The 12,219-nt window shown below is 32.2% G+C and overlaps 1 protein-coding gene across 4 annotated transcripts in view; it reads left to right on the top strand.

Moving 5' to 3' along the window:
• The window catches only part of NLGN1 (neuroligin 1), an 837,921-nt gene that overhangs the window by 95,390 nt on the left and 730,312 nt on the right, over positions 1-12,219 (top strand). The window lies entirely within an intron of this gene.

The raw sequence follows: 12,219 nt of genomic DNA, 5'->3' as shown, positions 1-12,219 counted from the left end.
CTGAGATACAGGATACTAAATTCATTTATCAATTCAAGGAGTCTCTTGGTTGAATCCTTGGGGTTTTCTAGGTATAATATCATGTCATTAGCAAAGAGTGAGAGTTTGATCTCTTCTGCTCCCATTTAGATGCCCTTAATTCCACCGTCTTGTCTGATTGCTGTAGCGAGGACTTCCAGCACTATGTTGAATAGAAGTAGACATAGTGGGCAACTTTGCCTTGTTCCCGTTTTATGTGGGAATACTTTCAATTTTTCCCCATTCAGTATGATATGGGATGTGGGTTTGTCATATATGGCTTGTATCATTTTTAGGTAAGGCCCATCTATGCCTATTTTGTTGAGCGTTCTTATCATAAAAGGGTGTTGCATTTTGTCATATGCTTTCTCTGCATCTATTGAGAGGATCATACGTTCTTTGTTGTTGCTTCTGTTTATATGGTAAATTACATTTATAGATTTGCATATGTTAAACCATCCCTTCATCCCTGAGATGAAGGCCACTTGGTTGTTACTGTAGCTTTACAGTACACATTAAAGTCAGGTAGAGTCAGTCCTCCAACTTTGTTGTTATCTTTAATATTGAGTTGGCTATCTTGCATATTTTGACTTTCTATAAATACTTTAGAATCAGTTTGTCGATATCCAAAAAATAACTTGTGGAGATTTTAATTGGGATTGTGTTGAATCTATACATTAAGTAGGGAAGAATTGATATCTTGACAGTATTGAGTTTTTCCATCCTTGAACATGAAATATCTCTCCATTTATTTAGTTCATCTTTGATATTTTTCATCAGAGTTTTGTAGTTTCCTCACAGAGATCTTGTAAATATTTTATTAGATATTTTTTACATTAGGTATTCTGAAATACATATTTCATGTTTGGGGAAGTGCTAATGTAAATGAAATATGTTTTTAATTTCATATTCCACATATACGTTGCTGATATATAAGAAAGTGATTGACTTTTGTATATTAACTTATATCCTGCAACATTGCCATAATAGCTTATTATTTCCAGGAGATTTTTGATTGATTCCTCTGAGTTTATATATAGAAGAATCCATGAACAAAGACAGTTTTATTTCTTTTCTTACCTAACTGTGTACCTTTTATTTCTTTTTCTTATCTTATTGCATTAGCTAGGACTTCCAGTAGTGGTGAAAGATAACACCCTTATTTTTGTTTATCTTAGTGAAAGAGTTTTGAGTTTCTCACCATTAAGTATGATGTTAGCTGTAGGATTTTGGTAGATGTCTTTATCAATTTGAGAAAGTTCCCTTCTATTCATATTTTACTGGATTTTTATCATGAATGAGTTTTGGATTTTGTCAAATCCAATTTCTTCTTTAGCCTGTTGATGTGGTTGATTACATTAATTAATTTTTAAATATTGAGCCAATGTTGAACACTGGGGTTAAATCACACTTTATTGTGGTGTATAATACTTTATAATCCACATTGTTTTTAATTTATTAACATTTTGCAAAGGGGTTTTTCATGTATGTTCACAATAGATATTAATCTGTAGGGTTTTTATTCTTATAATGTGTTTTTCTAGTTTTATTATTAGTGTTATGCTGGTCTCATAGAATTGATTAGGTAAACCCCCCTCTACTTTTATCTTCTGAAAGAGATTATAGAGAGTTGGTGTAATTTAATTTCTTCCTTAAATGTTTGGTATAATTCACTAGTGAATTCATCTAGGTCTGGTGCTTTCTGTTTTGAGTGGTTATTAATTATAAATTCACTATTTACTAGACATATAGCCTATTTAGGTTGTCTGTTTATTTTTGTGTGAATTTTGATAGATTTTGTTCTTTAAGGAATTGCTCCATTTCCCCTACATTATCAAATTTTGGGGCATAGTGTTGTTTGAATTGCTCTACAGTCTTTATCTTTTGATTGGTGTAGATTATTGATATTTAGGATGATTATTGATATAGTTGGATAAATTCTACCATATGTTACTATTTTCTATTTGTTGTCATTATTTATTTTTGTCTTCCACATTTTTTTTTACCTTTTGTGGTTTTAACTGAACATTTTATATTATTCTGTTTTCTCTCTTTTCTTAGCGTATGAGTTATTTTTTTAAAGCTTTTTTAGTGGTTTCCCTGGAGTTTGCACTGTAACTTGAAATTAATGCAAGTCCAATTTCAAATAATAGCATATGGCTTTACCAGTAGTGCAAGTACCTTAAAATAACAAAATAATTGTAATTCCTTCCTCCTGTCCCTTGTATCTGTTATTCATTTAACTTATACATTATGTATAAATATAATATATATGCATAGGTATTATATATGCATACATAATTAAATGCCTTGTTACTATTATTATTTTGAACAAACTGTAATCTAATAGATTAATTTAGTAGAAGAAAAACAAAAGTTTGTATTTTACTTTCACTTAGTTTTCTGTAATTCTTTTTCTTTCTTTATGTAGACCTGAATTTCTGACGTATTTTTTCCTTTTCTCTAAAAAAATTAAAATTTCTTGCAAAGCTAGTCTTCTGGTAACAAATTTCCTCAATTTTTGTTGGTCTGAGAGAGTCTTTTCTTCTTCTTCACTTTTGAAGGATAATTTTTCAGGGTGCAGAATTCCAGGTTGGTAGGGTTTTTTTCTGTCAACCTTTCAAATATTTCACTTCACTATTTTTTTTACTTGTAAGGTTTCTAAGGAGAAATTAGATGTAATTTTTATCTTTACTCCTCTATAGTTACGTGCGCTTTCCTTCTGGCTTATTTCAAGATTTTTTAATTATCTTTAATTTTCTAAGTTTAAATGTAATTTATGTAATGTAAGTATAGGTTTTATTTTGCATTTATCCTGCTTGGTGTACTCTGAGTTTCCTGGATCTGTGGTTTGGTCTCTGACATTAAGATAGGAAAATTCTCCGTCATTATTGCTTCTGTTCCTTTTCTTCTTTCTTCTCCTTCTTGTATTCCCATTTTATGCTTGCTATAGCTTCAAAAATTCTTGGATATTCTGTTTTGCGTTTTGTTTGTTTGTTTTCAGTCTTCTTTCTCTCTGCTTTTCAGTTTTGGAAGTTTCTGTTGTCATATCTTTAAGCTCAGAGATTTTTTTTACTTAGCTGTGTACAGTCTACTATGAATTCATTGAAGGCATTTTTCATTTCTGGCATAGTGTTTTTGATCTCTATAATTTTCTTTTTATTCTTTCTTAGAATTTCCATCTCTCTGCTTATATTATCCATCTTCTCTTGCATGTTTCCTGCTTTTTTTCATTAAAGTTCCTAGCATATTAATCATAGCTTTTTAAAAAAAAACTCCTAGTCTCATAATTCTGACATTTCTGCCCATTCTGTCTGGTTCTGATACTTGTTCAGTCTCATCAAACTGTACATTTTTGCCTTTTATTATGCCTTATAATTTTTTCCTGAAGAGTGGACATGATGTTCATGATTACCTGCAGTAAATATGCCTTTAGTAATGCAATGGTAAGGGATATGTGTGTATAGAAATGTTCTAGTCTTCCGATTAGGTCTCAGTCTTTTGGTGAGCCTGTGTTCCTGGACTGTGAACTTTGCAAGTGCTTCTCAGTTTTTCCTCCCTGAAGTGGGACAAGATGGCTAGAGGGAGCTGGAGTTGGGAATTTCTCTTCCCCTATATTGAAGACTAGAGCTGGTTAGAGTTAGGAGTTTCCTTTTCCCTGGATGGCTAGGCTTTGATAAAACAATGTCAGGTTAGGCTCTGGTAACATAGTTTCTAATGAGAGCAGGCCTTATTAAGAACAAAATATCCCAGTGTATATCAAAATAGTTACTTTTCCCCTCCCTCTGCTGAAAATTAGATTATTTTTCTTAAATATTCACTGCAAGGACCTGCTAGGGCTTCTGGAGGTAAAACTCACAAAGGCATGAAAATGCCACTGTGACTGGGCCCCCTTGAAATTTTGAACTCAGACATATTCAATTTGAGCCTGCAGCAATTAAACAATTACAAATGAAGTTTTCCTACTCCATCACCAGTTCTGAAGAGGTTTCTACTCATGATTTCTGCTTAAGTAAGTTTTGATTTTCTATATTTGTCTATCTCTCCAAATTCTGGAGGAGTGGTATGCCCTGTAAATTCTTTTCTCTGGTGAATCTACGAAAAGTTGTTGATCTTTCTGTTTGTTCAGCTTTTCACTTATTGTTAGGACAGAATGGCAACTTATTTTCTTTTATTTCAGCATATTATGGGGGTACAAATGTTTATGTTATGTATGTTGCCTTGCCCCCCAACCCCTGAGTCAGAGCTTCAAGCATGTCCATCTCCCAGATGGTGTGCATCACACTCTAAATTCCTTACATTCAAAGCCAGAAACCAGAAGTCCCTTTTTACTTAATTAAATAAGTATGTTCTCATCTTTGGTGAACATAATTAATATATTCCCCCTTTTTTTTGAAATCTTCCATCAGTTTTAATAGGATGCATTAGATTCATATCACTATGTAAAATAATGCCATGATATTGTGTATTAGTGTACAAGTTATTCACAGTCCTTCTAAAACATACTAATGATTAAATATATAAAATAAATGATGCTCAGTACATGATTCCAGTGCATCCTGAATGAATTGTATGAGATCTAATTAGCATGTTTTAAAAAGTCATACAGGGTTATATTGATGAATAATTGTTACTTGAAGTTTATTTATTTTAAAATTTAGTAATGGTATGAACACTTAACATGAGATCTACCCTCTCCAGAGACTTTTAAGTGTACAACATAGCACTGTTATCTATAGGCACAATGTGGTACAGCATAGCTCTAGAATTTGTTTATCTTGTATAACTGAAATTTTATACCTATTGATTAGCACCTTCTTCTGTTCCCCTCCCTATTGTCTCCTGGCTACCACAGTTCTATTGTATGCTTCCATGAGTTTGACAATCTTAAATACCTCATATAAGTGGAATCTTATGGTATTTGTCATTATGTGATTGGCTTATTTCACTTAGCATAATATCCTTACTGTAATCCATGCTGTAGATTTACTTTTTTAATCCATTTGGTAGGATGTCCTTTTTAAGGCTGAATAGTATTTTGTTGTATGAACATACCTCTAAATTTTTTTTTCCATCTGTCAATAGACATTTATGTGGTTTCTACATTTTGGCTGTTGTGAATAGTACAGTAGCGAACATGGGAAGACTGCTATCTCTTGGATATCCTAATTGCAATTCTTTGGATAAATACCCAGAAGTGAGATTGCTGGATAATATGGTAGTTCTGTTTTTAATGTTTTGAGGAACCTCCAAGCAGTTTTTCATAGTGACTGCACCAGGTTATATTCCCCCAGCTGTGTATAAGGGTTCAAATTTATCCACAACCTCACCAATACTTGTCTTTTTTCTTTTCGACAATAGCCGTTCTAACATATGTGAGACGATATCGCATTATAGTTTTCATTTGTAGTTCCCTGATGATTAGTGACACTGAGCATCTTTTTATATGCCTCTTGGTCATTTGTATGCCTTCTTTGAAGAAATGTCTGTTCAAGTCTTTAGCTCATTTTTAAATCAGGTTATTAATTTTCTTGCTATTAAACTGTAGGGGTTCTTTATATATTTTAGAGGTTAAGCCCTTATTAGATATATGGTTTGAAAATGTTTCCTCTCATTCTGTAGCTTACCTTTTTACTCGATTGATTGTATCCTTTGCTGTAGGAAAGTAGCTTGATGTAGTCCCACTTGTCTATTTTTGCTTTTGTTGTCTGTGACTTTGGTGTCATATCCATAAAATCATTGTCAAGGCCAGTGCTATGAAGCTTTTTCCCTTTGTTTCTTTTAATGGTTTTACAGTTTCATTCTTACATTTAAGTATTTAATCCATTTTGAGTTGATTTTTGTGTTTGATATAAATAACGGTTCGATTTTATTCTTTTGTATGTGGAATTTCAATTTTCACAATACTGTTCATTGAAGTGATTATCCTTTTCCCATTATATTTTCTTGGCATTCTTGTTGAAGATCAGTTGACCATATATGCATAGATTTATTTCTGGGCTATCTATTCTGTTCCATTGTTCTGTGTTGTCTGTCTTTATGCCAGTAGCAAACTGTTTTGAGAGTCCTAGTTTATTGAGAGGTTTTTATTATAAAAGAGTGTTGAATTTAATTAAATGCTCTTTCTACATCTGTTGAGATGATCATGTGATTTTTTTGCCTTCTTGAATTTGATTTTAGAAATGGACTTTTTTACTGCTACTGTCGTTTTAATTCTTTTGGATTGTCATTTAGCTTGTATATAGGCAAAGCATTATCTTGGGTGCTTCTAAAAATGTACTGATGAGAAAACATTCCTGATGACTGATAATTCTTTTAAAGGAGTACATGCCATTAAAATAGAAAGAATAATATCAAGGGAAGAGCCTAGACATTCTAATCTGCTCTTATTTATTGTATTTTCTAATTCCTTTGTATCAAATACACCCAAATTAATATGTCCAACTCATACAGCTCTCTTGAGTTCTAGTTTGACCTTTCCATTTACTCTCTTCATATCTCTACCTGGAGGGGCACAGGGTTATCAAACTCCATCCAATTAAAACAGAACTCATCTTCCTCCCGCAGTGCCTTTCTCTTCTTGAACTCCCTACATTAGCTAATGGTAAGTCCACTCTTCCTCTTGAACTTTCACCCAGGCTGTTAAAATCACCTTCCAAATGTTCTTTCCACTTCCAGTTGCTTCCACCTTTGACAGACATGCCAAAAATTATTTTTCTATATCATAAACCTCATTGTATCTATCCTCTCCCCAGTTAAAACCCTTTAGTGGATCATTTGGGTGTATTTGATACAAAGGAATTAGAAAATACAATAAATAAGAGTAGGTTAGAATGTCTAGGCTCTTCCCTTGATATTATTCCTTCTATTTTAATAGCATGTGCTCCACTTAAAATCCTTTAGTGGTTCACACTTGCCCAGAAAACAAAGTCCAAATTTCTCAACATCACATTCAAGAACCCTGTCTATCTATTTAGCCTTATGTCTGTTCTTCCTTATAGTGTTTACATAGTACTCTTCATCAAACATGTCACCTCTCATCATCCTATCACCAATAGGTCTTAGAGAGCAAGAATATTAGCAGAAGAGCATTTTTTTTATTTCAGCATATTATAGGGGTACAAATGTTTAGGTTACTTGTGTTGTCTATCCCCCCCGCCCCTCCCCCCCGGGTCAGAGCTTCAAGCATGTCCATCTCCCAGATGGTGTGCATCACACTCGTTGTATATGTATATACCCATCCCCTCCTCCCCTCTCCCATCTGCCTGCTGCCCGATAAAAGTTATTCCTGTATGTCCACTTAGGTGTTGATCAGTTAATACCAATTTGCTGGTGAGTACATGTGGTGCTTATTTTTCCATTCTTGGGATACTTCACTTAGGAGAATGGGGTTTTGAGCTCATAAAGAACTGAGTTTAAAATCTCACTCCCATTTATATTTTCCTGGATTGAGCTTGAGCCCATTATCCGAAGTGAGGTGACACAAGATCAGAATAATGGGCTCCACATGTACTCGCCATCAAATTGGTACTGACTGATAAACACTATGGTGCTCAAATGGTGGTGGTGTTCTCCAGGGATTAGGGGTTGGTGGGGTAGACCCACAACTGAGGGATGTGGTGAGCATTGTGGAGGGGAAGGGCATACCTCTAATCCTTGCTAGGGAGAGGCAAAGATATAAAATGTAGCCAAAATATTGGTACTTTCATATTTTCCTGAAATAAAAAAAATTAAAAGAAAACCTCATTCCAAAAATTTGGTAGTAATGTGACATATATAAATTGATTAACCTTGTCAACTTTATAGAACTATATTAAGGATTAAAAATACTCATTCTATTTACATGTCTATCTATCTATCTATCTATCTATATTTCTATCATCACTATCTATGTACTTAATTCATTGCCACTGTGTTCATTAGTAGGTGATTAACAAATTTATTAATGTAATTATCCTTATTAATCATGTTCTCATAACACCTTCTATTAATTTCTATTCATGAAGTTAAACATGCATTATGCTGCTCCAAAAGGGATATATACACATTGTTCTATAATTACTGTGTCCACTGTCTATCCACTATGAGCTTCTTGTAGTATGTAAGGGACGTAATGAGAAGGGAATGCAGAAATAGAATAGGAAAGTTATGGAGGATTTAGATGGGAAAAAAAGAAGGGCAAACACAGACAACTCATTATGGAAGTTTACTCATTGTCTTTCATTTTTCCATCCTCAGAAAACTTCTTACAAAATTTTCCTCACTGTCTTCTGCTTCTCACCATTTTTACTCCTCAACCAAATACAGTATGAATTCTGCACCAATTACTCATTGATGAAATTGCTTGTTTCCAAATACAATAGGCTGATATTTTTGTGCTTATCTTAATCATCCCTCAGCTATATTTGGCACATACAGACTATTCACTTCTTATTAAAACATTCTCTTTTTTTGCTTTCTGTGATACCATACTGTCTTTATTTTATAGTTTTTCTTTCCACTTTTCTCTATTTCAGGTATTTTATACTCTTTCACCCCACAAATTGTAGTTCCCTTTATGACATTTATATATTTTTCTTCCATGTACTTTCCTGGAGCAATCACATCTACTTCCATGGATTAAATTCCACCTTTTATAGTTATGACTTCCACATCTATATCTCTAGTTTAGGTCAATCTCCATAAACTGAAGACCAGCATATTCAAATGCTTATGGAGTGACTCCACTGGGATATTTTTCAGACACCCAAATTCAATGTATAGAATGCCTAATTCAAAGATTTTTTCTCTACCTCTCCTCTTCTGTGTTCCTTATCTCAGTGAATAATATCATCATACTATGTTGCTCTAACAGAGAAATTATAAATAATTCTTAGCTACTTCCTTTTTCTCATCTGCAAAATAAGTTATTAAATCTTATATCTAACCTCTTCAAAATATTTTTTATCTATTCAATTTCACCTCTTTTAAAATCCCTATTGTCATCTTTGCATGAAATTGCTGCTGTTATCTCCTAATTGGTCTACCTCTTTCCAGTCTTTCTATTTTCAAATATCTACCTTTTATCAATCTTTTAAGAAGCCCTTGTTGACATTTCAGTGACTTTAAACTTCTTTCAAAAAGGGCAGTGGGTTCTCTATCCTAAGTATAGATTCATATTGTTTTTTTTTTTTTTTTTTTCCTCGAATGGAACTCATTCTCAGGACCCATTCCTTCTTCATCTTTCTTGTTTAGCTTGAAAATTACTTTCTCTGGAGATCACTATGACATTCAAAGTGTCACTAAGGTGTCCCTTCTGTAAGTTCCCCTATTATATTGTACTTTCTGTATTATAAAACTTATCATACTGTTTCATTAGTGCCCAATTAATTTTCTCTTTCATTAGACTGCAAACTCCATGAAAACACAAACTTTGGCCCTTTTCACTATTGTACCCCTGGAATCTAGCATAATGCATGGCATGAAGTTTGTCCTAAAAAAGTATTTTCTTAATTGGGGAATAAAAACTAAGAGAACAGACAGAAAATAATATGAATAATTGAAGGGATTTTGTTTGTTTTCATTTTTGTACTTCTTCCCAACAAAGACCTTGATATTTAAATGAAGAGAAAGGAGAGACTACATTTGGAGCTGCTAGGAAGGAAGGAAGGGAAGAGAAACAACAGGAAGTTGCTTCTTAGAAAAGGGATAGGAAGAAAAGTGTTGGAGAGAAGGGAGAATCTTAAAATAGATTTTTGTTTGTTTTCATTAACTAATATATACATGGTACAAAATTCAAAAGTACAACAGGGCATACAGTGAAAAGTTAATCTCCTTATGTTACCGTCATCTGGCTATCTTTTTCTCCATTCTGAGGACTATCACTGTGATCAGTTTTCTTTCTATCCTTCCATATATAGTCTATGCATTTCTCAACATCTACATGTTTCTATGTATATGATTGTTTAAAATATTTTATGCAAGCAGCAGCATAATACATACTTTTTTGCTCTATATTTTGCTTTTGCAAATTATCTATCATCTCCACATCAGGAATATAGCATTGCTTTATTTTTTTGAACTTTCATAGAGTTTCAGTATACAGATGTGCTATATATTATTTAATTTTATCCACACTGATGAACAATTAGGCTGTACTCAATTGTCTGCATTTAAAAAATAGCACTACAATGTATATCCTTATCTAAACATCCTTTTGCACACATGAATACTTAAAATGAGAAATTAGATCAAAAGATATATATATTTTTAATTTTGAAAACTCTTATTAAGCTGCCCTCACCAGAAGCTGTACTGTTTACACTCCTACCAGCTAGGTCTTCAATTGCCTGTATAGCAAATGACATTGTATTACCAGGCAAATTTATTTTTGTCAAATTGATAGGTTAAAAATTGTCTCATTTTCATTTTAATTTGCATTTCTGCTAATATAAACAAGATAGAGTTTGTTTTTCTAAGCTTAAGAGCCATACATTGTTGACTTTTTTTCTTTTGGTAAACAGTTCATTTGCTTTGCTCATTATTTTTCTGGTGGGCTCTAGGTCTTGTGATGATTTATTTCCAAGTTACATATAGTTATAAATATTTATATGTAGACACACATATATAATCACATTTACTGTAATTATAATTATATGTAGATTTGTAGTTTTATATATAGTAGTTTTATATCATAAGGTATATGCATGTATATATGTGTATATGTGTGTATAATATGAGCTATTACTCTTTTATTTGAATAATTTTATTTATTTATTTTACATTTAAATCCTTAATTCAGTGGAATTTCATTTTGTTATCAGTTATGAGGTTATATCCAAGTTTCTTTTCAGATAGTTACCCAGATAATCCCAATACCATTCATTATATGATACCTATTTTCTTCACTGACTTAAAATGTGATTCTTATAATTCACGCTGATGAACATTTGCTAATTTTTCATATTGTAATGTATTCATATCTGTTACTCTCATTGTCTACTTCTCCACCAGGACAACTACCTTTTAATTATTATAGCCTTATATTGATATCTATTAATAATACAGATAGTCCCCCTTCATTACTCTTTATTTTTTATTAGGTAACCTTGATTTCTTTTGTTTTATTAATATATGGTATTTAGCCTATGTAGTGTAAACATATTTGGCTGGATATTTTTATTAAAAGCACATTCCTTTGATAGGTTAGCTTAAAGAATACTAATAATTATTTTGTATTTTTTTTAGCCAAGAACATTGTTTCTATTTATTTTAGCTGTCCTGTTTCTCCTTCAGGCTTTAAAATTTTCTCTTCATATAAACACGTTTCTTGTTAATTTATTCTTAGACATTGAATATTTTGTTGCTGTTTAAATTGTGTATTCTTTTTTATTATACAGTATAACTGTTTGTTGTGTGCATTGCTTTCTGCATGTTGATATTATACTCAGTCACTGATTATCTTTCAGTTTCTAGATAAAATAATTATATTAATACCCAGTGATAAGTTCACCCGATACCTTCCAATTTGTAATTTTTTTCCTTAATATTGTTGGATAGTACCTCTCTACGCACAAAGAATGTGTAAGAGTAAGCATTATTATCTTACTTTTGACCCTAATGGGAATGTTTTCAGTGTAAACTCATTAAGTATGCTGTGGGTTTACAGTTTGGGATAAATATATTTAATTTTATTAATAAACTAATTTTATATCCCTTGTTATTAAGAATTATAATTATTATCAAGAGTAGGTTTTGATTCATATAAAATGTATCTTAGTATTTCTGTACTTAATAATTATTCATCTTAAGATAGTAATATTTTTTACTTTAGATCTGTTATTATGATAAGTTATATTAATAGATTTATTAATATTTAGCTTTCCTTGCATTTCTAGGGAAAAGTCCTGCTTGATCTTTATAATATGCTACTGAGTTCTGTTTGTACTTAGACTGATACAATAGGAATAGATATTTTAATAAAATATCCAGAATTATGGTGAGACGAGAATGAGCATATGTGGGAACATATTGATTGATAGCCTTGGTCATTTCCCTAAAGGAAAAGGAGTGACAATCTATTTAGTCACTTAACATCTTTAAAGTCCACCCTAGAAAACAAGTACTGCACTTAATTCTGGGGTTGAGAACATGAAAGGGGATAATTTTTGTCTTCAAAGGCCACATAGCTGAATGGACTAGAATTCAACAAATCAAAATGTA

Source organism: Microcebus murinus, chromosome 1 (assembly GCF_040939455.1).
Source record: "Microcebus murinus isolate Inina chromosome 1, M.murinus_Inina_mat1.0, whole genome shotgun sequence".
Taxonomy (NCBI): domain Eukaryota; kingdom Metazoa; phylum Chordata; class Mammalia; order Primates; family Cheirogaleidae; genus Microcebus; species Microcebus murinus.
This window is presented reverse-complemented; position numbering and strand designations above follow the sequence as displayed.